The following is a 7,860-nucleotide window of genomic DNA, read 5'->3' on the forward strand; positions in this document are numbered from 1 at the left end:
TTGTTTCTCCAACAGCCATAAACAAACAGAAGGGGGGGAGAGAATTTGGAAACTTCAGCTTATGTTATATACTGTATAGTCACCTAGCAGATGTTGTGGTTCAATGTATAAATAAGTAATGTCAACGGCAGCCATGGGGAAATATGCATGCAATCCAAGATGAGCGAAACATGAGAGTGGACCAGAAGTCATCTTCTGCAGTGGTGCGAGTGTGTGCATGAGTTTAATGCAGCATGTCTGGGCATTGAGGGCTGCCATGTGTGTGCATTATGCTTGCCTGGACTCAGGCGACCCATTGCCCTAGAATTCCATCCATGCTGACCTGTGCTTTGATCTCTTGTGTACATGAACCATTATGGAAAGAAGTCCCATTCAGACGGGAACGGGGCCACAGCGGTGGAAAATCCGTTCATTGATCGTTTTCTGGCCCTGTAACACTCCTACCTCTCTCCCAGTTCCCTGCTTCTTTCCCCCGTCTCTGTGTCGCTCCCTGGGTTTTGGGCTGACAGCCTGTGGACTGGAAAGTTTCATTCTTCCTCATATCCCCAGACTGGTGTGTCTGGCTGTTTGGTATTGCAAACAGCACATGAGCCAAGTTTCTAGAGCGGCCTGATAAGACGCAGGCAAAATACAAATGAAAAACATCCCTCGCTCATTTGCAGCGAATATATATCAGTCTCTTATTTCTGCCTCAAAACAGCTTCAGTTGTCGTCTGAACTGAAAAATAGACAAGATGGGGAATAAGGGCAAGATAATAATATTTGGATGGATGGTTAAACAAAAAAAAAGCAACCACAGGGGAGACGTGATGGGATGAGAAACAAACATGATCCACGGACAGACGGTAAGTTTCATGTTCGGTCCACAGGTGGGTCCACACAGCCGGAGAAAGGAGAGAACTCTCAAGGAGACGGATGAAGAGAGACGCAGACTGATGATCGCTCTGAGCGCTTTTCCTTCCAGCACCCAGCCCTGGGCGCCATTAAAAGTGGCTTCTTGTAAAGCGTTTGGATTTGTTTTGGAATCAGCGTCAGACGGCTGGAAACTTTCGGTCCAAGTGTTTTTTAGGATGGCGGCGGGGGAGGGGGTGGTGAGTGGAAGGGGGGAGGAAAAAAAATGAACCAGGGAGGCTAATTCATTAATGAGCAAACTTTTCCTCCTCGACAGTCGGCCATGTTTCCCCCTATTCTGGCACTTGAAGGGCTACAGCTCGCCATGTGACTGAGTCTGGATCCAGACTCTCTACCTAGAAGAACAGGACAGGAGGGGGGATATCTCCTAGGCCTGGATTACTTTCAGAAAAGATATGAACTCCAGTTCATCTGCTTCTCATGCAAAGACACACTGGATAGTAGTTAAATGTGGCTAGACACCAAATATGAATTCCTCATTTTTTTTGCGTGCTAGTACTGGTCATAGTTATAATAAGAAATGTTGTTCTTAAAACCGCAACCGAACCTCGAATAAAGCTTACGAGATCTTGTGAGACTATAAAAACATACCCAGGCTAATTCATTTCTACTGTGCATGCTTCTCTCACAACCAGATGGCCAAGGCTGGCTTACTCCTTTAAAACCAGCTCTTTTTTTCCATTTAATAACAAGTTCACTGCATCCATTGGACAGGCAGAGATAACGAGTGATAAAGATAAAGACTGGGCTGTTTAAGATCCTGCTCATGTTTGACCACTTCTGGGAGTGAATTTTTATCCCTATCATCCAGAAAACACCTCATCGTCTGACAGATGATCCCTCACTTGGACAGCTCTTTGATGCTACTGCTATCAGTGGCCCAGGACCTCTGTTTGGCGTCAGTTTGTCACTCTGGCTCAGACACTCCTCACTGCCTGGAGGGGGACGCGGCAAGAAAAGGCTGCCCTGCGGACTCGCCGAAAGACGCGGAGACGATATGCTGCCGTTGACATGTTCGTGGTGCGCTGGAATATGGGACCAAGTGTGCGCGGCGGAATCTCTTTCTCTCCCTCCTCACAGTGACATAGTGCCCTGACACATCTCACCAGGAGCCCACATGTTGCCACGGCCAGTAAATCACCAAACGCTGAAAAACGCAACCTTTTGAAACTCGCTATACATTGAGATCGCAATACGATTTATCTAAGAATAAACCCACATGTGTTCAGGCAAAGACATGCATTGGGATTGTTGCACTCCCAGGGAAAGGTTTTCATTGAGTGAGGCTTTGAATCTACCCAGGTAATAAGATGCAGATGGAGAGTGGGTAACACTTGAGGCAAATAGTAGATCCATTTAATGACCTCAGCGATCATTTTCTGCTGTAGATTTGTGAGTCTTTATCCACCTTGCTTTATTAAAATCCCTCGGTATCCATTAGCTCACAGAACAGATCTTAAATATCCTGACTGTGGGCCCAGACTGACAAATGATAGAGCGGATCAGGGGCCACCTTGTTTAAGTGAAGAGGACATGCTGGGCTGTCTCTTGCACACACATTTATACGCACACCTCATATACATACATACACACACACACAAACACACACACACACACACACACACACACACAAACACACACACTCACACACAAACAAACATGCGCACATACTCACACATATACTCACTTCACATTCACATACAAACATACACACTCACACACACGCACTTATATCCATATTCTCTCTCACACACACACACACACACACACACACATATACACACAAGCATGCACACACAAATACACACACACACTTTACATTCACATTCACATATACATACACACACACACACACACACACACACACACATACCGTCTCGTGAGAATGACAGACGAGTCCTTGCCAGAATATCTCAGGATTGTTTTGTGGACTGTCTGACCTTCCTGACCCAATGGCCCCTTGATGAGTGGGAGCGAGGAGGAGTCGATGTGCTCTGAGCCGTTCAATAAACCAGACAAAGACAGTTTTGGGGAGTGAGTTATCACTTAGAGCTGTAAGGTTTAAGGGACCTGAGGGATGTTCAGAGTTACTTTGCTGCACTTATTTAAGTGTCATGGAGAGCCTCCCTCAGAGTGATTTCAGTTATCTGTGTCATGCATCAGATGTGAGATAAAGTGACCAGTTGATGTTTTCTGAGAGGGGAGGGAAACGAAAAAAAAAACAGAATGGAGGCCAGTAAAAGTTGCAGAGGGGTTACTCCAAGAATAATTTATCTTTTCAGCCGCCTGTTTCAAAGAAACATAAATAGCCATCTCCATGGCAACCCCCACTTGTACCACATACAAAGCAATAAAAGGCATTCGATACATTAAGGCCTATTCATTCTACAGCTCAGTAAGGGACCTCCAAACACATAGGCAACTCTTACAGCTTTGAGTATGTGCTGGGTGACGGTATTGACAGAGGAGGGAATGTAAGAGGAACAGACAAAGGTGTAGGCTGGTATGTTTCCTGTATGTAATTCTCTGACTGCAGGAGTACAGCCAGTCTTTGGTTCTTACGCAGTTGAGAAGTCAGGGAGGCTTTTCTCCCCAGTGTTTACTCCGATCCTAGCCACAGTCATCAAGAGAAGGCTTAGTGGTCTTCAGTAGCATGGGTTGGGGGCAAAAAACTGAGGGCTGTTTTGATTACAGGGAATGATCGAAAAAACAGAAAGGCCAGAAGCTAGTTCTTTATTGTCTGGTTGTTCCCAGTGCTCCCATGTTGGTGAACAGGACTCTCGTGTCTGCTGTTTGGTGCATAGCTGTGGTAATTTTCTTTTTCTAAAAAAAGAGGGGGATATGGAGAGAAAGACAGAGTAAGAGAGAGAGGGGGTAAATAGCAAGGAGAGGGGAGAGTTTTGTCCTGTGGTAACCAGTGGTCCCTGACCGTCTGTCAGATGACAGCAAAGGTAAAGTGACCTCGGGATCCTCGCAGACACAGGCATGGCTCCAGTGGTTTTGAATGTGTGCGGACCTGTGGGGGAAGTGAGCTGGGTGGTCTACGCGGTGGACTGGCCCTTGAGGGACTCCATAGGAAGCAGAGAGTGAAGGCAAGCCCATGGAGGTGGTTTGACGTCTGCACACAAGGGTAAAAACTACATGGGGTGGAAATAAAAACAGCGGGGGTCTTCCGAAGAATACAGAGCCTTGAAAAGGTATATGGACAGCTCCATGGACCATGAAAGGGACAGCATCATTTTGAAAAGGAGCAAAAGCATGAATCGCCAGACGATATACTTGGATGGGTGAATTGAGACTTGGCATCGTCAGGTGGCCAGTAACAGTTCTGTCCAGCTCATGGGAAAATTCTTCTTAAGTAAAGACTATTTTGTTGCTCTGAGGACCCTGTCCCCCTCTCCATCCCACAGCAAACCACAAGCGCTGTTTCCCTTGCAAGTACCCTAACCCCAGGCGTTCCCTTCCAAACCCAGCACAGGGGCCGACCTGCTATTTTCCCCGTCACCACATCCCTAGCTCTCCCTCTTGCCGAGCTGACGCAGCACACCCAACCCGACCGCGCGTCACATAACTGACATATCTCTCGGGCTGCAGTCACTAACCATTCATGTTCGGACTGTATTGCTAATTCCGGCCGTGTGATGCTACAGCTAATCCTCGCTAAGTGTTTGTTTCGTGGTGTATTTATTAAAGAAAGATCTGTTGAGAGACAGCAGCAGCAGCATAAACCATGTGAGCTTTTTTGAGACAACAAACAACAGAGCTCTGATGATGACAGACAGCCTCCGTGCCAACTCATCTGGAAAACATCATGGAAAGAAGACACAGACAGGCGAGGCATAGACAAGGACAGTTTAATAGACTGTCCATTAACAAACCTCCTCAAAGTACAAATCATTGGCTTTGATACTGAGCAATACTCCATAATTAATATTCAAGGACCATGATGCATTGCATCAATACATAATAGCTCATAACAGCTTTTAAAGGCTATATATATATATATATATACTTAACATATAAATATGTCATCATATATAAACATACTGAACAGATATCAGTACAGCTGAAACAAAACAGAGTTGTAAAACAAAAATACAATTTTTAAAGTGTAATTATGTCAGGTGTATTAAAACCAAGCACATTGAGCAGAATGGCAAGGGCGATAAGCCAATTCTGATAATTCTTTAGTAATATCCAGCATGGAATCAACTACCCACCCATAAGATTAAAAGCCCTTAATATCCTATTTTGCATAATTGTTCAGATTAGTTGAAGTTGTTGTTGAAGGATTCACAAATTAATTTACCAATGTTCAATCATCAAAAAAATGATAAATCAAAAGATCTCATCAAAATGAAAAACGGGAAAACATTACATCGTAACCCCTGTTGCTGACCTGAGCTGTTCCCTGTTTTCTCCATCGCCTCACCTGCAGACGTGCCAGAGAGAAGATCATTTTTCATTTACCACCCATGGTGGCCGGGTGCATGGCCACTAACACGCTTCAACCACTGAGACAGGGGAAACAGAGCATTAGCATTCAGAAGAATAGCCTAAGAGGTAGACACTGGGCTTCAACATGGTGGCTGTAAAGCGGTGGTAGTAAGGTGGTGTGAGAACAATGTGTTCTCCTAAGGTGGTGTGAGAACAATGTGTTCTCCAATGTGTTCTCTTGACAAAGAATTTGTCAGTGTTTTACTAATTAGTCTGTGCATTATCAAACAGCTCAAATGCAAAAGGCCACTGATTTAACTCAGTTCCAGCGTTTGGCCATCAATATAGTGTTTCAAAATGTTTTAAAATGTTTAAAATGTCTGAGGTCCATGTCACGATCTAATGAGAGATGCAGAAGAAACACTCTGCCAGTTCTCTGTCCATCCCATTACTCTAAACTAGGTTTAGTGTTTGTTCATTGTAAGGAGTTGTGTTACAGCAGAGCCTCGATTGTGAGCTCTGAGATATTTCTTTTCTAAGGTGTTCATTACTACTTATCGGTCCCAACAACTAGGGGGAATTTCGCCCTGAAATCCTTCCCATCTGCAGAGTTTAACTTGCTACGTGTTACTCTGAGTCTGATTATGCAAAAATGTCTTGTTTCTTGGATGGAGACTGAAATAAATACATTTGGACAAGTAAATAATTCTGATCGATATCGACAAAAATAATATATATCTATATATATATGGTCTATCTGGATAGAGTAATTTCTTTGTGTATGTGAGACATACTTATCTTTACACATACAGTGCAAACCACACCACGCAGACAACAATGCAAGGAATTGTTCTGCCACAAGGTGTATGTATATATTGTTACAAGACCAAAACCCACATATTCAAGTCATATCATAATCGAAAAAAAGACATTTGACCACCCTTGCTTTGCAAGGCAATCATCACTTTAAAATGAGCCTGACTATCATTCTTTAGGGTACTTGACCATTTAGACAAGCACTGCAGAGAATACACAGGTCCATTAATACTGTATTTTGTGATGGTGACACCCAAACGACTAAGAAATCTAGTTTGAGTTGAGGACCAATGTGCTCAGTTTGATTCATAAGTCAGTTTGCTTCTTGTGATGATGCTGTTTTCCCTGCCTAGGGTGGCACCTCAACACCTAAAGCTTCATAGCACACGCTACACATAGCCCCTTAAGAAAACACCAGCACACAGTACCCACAACAAGGGCCACAACATCAGGCTACTGAAAACATTCAGTTTCAAGTCATCAGGAAAATGAAGTAGATATACACCGCTTCAAACTATTTGCTTAGTTTGATGGTAACGAGTGACTACATATTTCTGTTTTTCAGAAGCTCAGGACTGTTGCACTGAGAGCTTTTTGTTGGAGGTGGTGCTGTGTATATCTAAACATTCTTAAAGTGAATGCTAATTAGCTAGCGCATTCTCATCAATCTGCCTTCATCTGATGTTACTGGGAAAAGACTGCGATTGAATGAGTGTGCTATCTAGGCGGCCTCTCATTCTATGGTCAAAAATACCTGGGTGCATATGGATGGTATAGGCATAATACCATGATACATGATCTCTAAAACATTATCCCTTTGTAGTATTTGGTAGAAATTGGTCCTGATTCCCAAGCAATCTCACAATATCACCAACTATAGCAAACACTCACACACTAAATTAACAGTCACACAAGTAACCAGCGCAAATGATACAACATAAGGTGCTAAAAACAGAAACAAGATATCAAACATCAGAAGAAAGACACAACACTTGCACTTTCCATTTAGTTTGTTCTCACATGCAGAATCTTGGAATCACAAAACCTTTTTTGTTTGTCTTTTCTTTTTGTTTTCTGGACCCAGTCTGACACAGAATAAAGAGCCCAGACCATTGATGAACTTCTCCCCTGTGGCTCTGTGGACTACAGCCTTCCCCCCTCTCTCTCTCTCATCACACCAAAGAGGGAGAGATCACAGAGGAACATTCCCATGATTGCCTGAGAGGCTGTTTCCAGAGTAACAGGCCATAAGTCTGGACTTGATGTACATGCCCTTATTTCAGCTTTTACGACCTATACTAAGACTAGGTTGTATTTGTGTGTGTGTGTCTGTCTGTGTGTGTGTGTGTGTGCGCAACCCGTACTGAGACTATGCTGTACTTGTGTGTGTTATTATGAGTGTATGTGTGTGTATTTAGGTATATGCATGTATGTATGCGTGTATGTGAGTGTTTGTCTTTTGGACATAAGGATGTTTGTACCACGAGACTTGCATTTCCTCATCATTAGACATGAGTGGTATCAGTGCATCGATGCACCAGTTCTGACCTGACTGACATGAATGGAGCCATGGGAATAAAACAATGACCATGAATCGACTGTGGACACCAGTGCCATGTGTGCAACTGAAAGCATGGAAACAGAGCGACATCATGACAAAAATCTATGAAATCAGGAAATGAGGCAAGAGGATGC

Source organism: Clupea harengus, chromosome 5, assembly GCF_900700415.2.
Source record: "Clupea harengus chromosome 5, Ch_v2.0.2, whole genome shotgun sequence".
Classification (NCBI taxonomy): Eukaryota; Metazoa; Chordata; class Actinopteri; order Clupeiformes; family Clupeidae; genus Clupea; species Clupea harengus.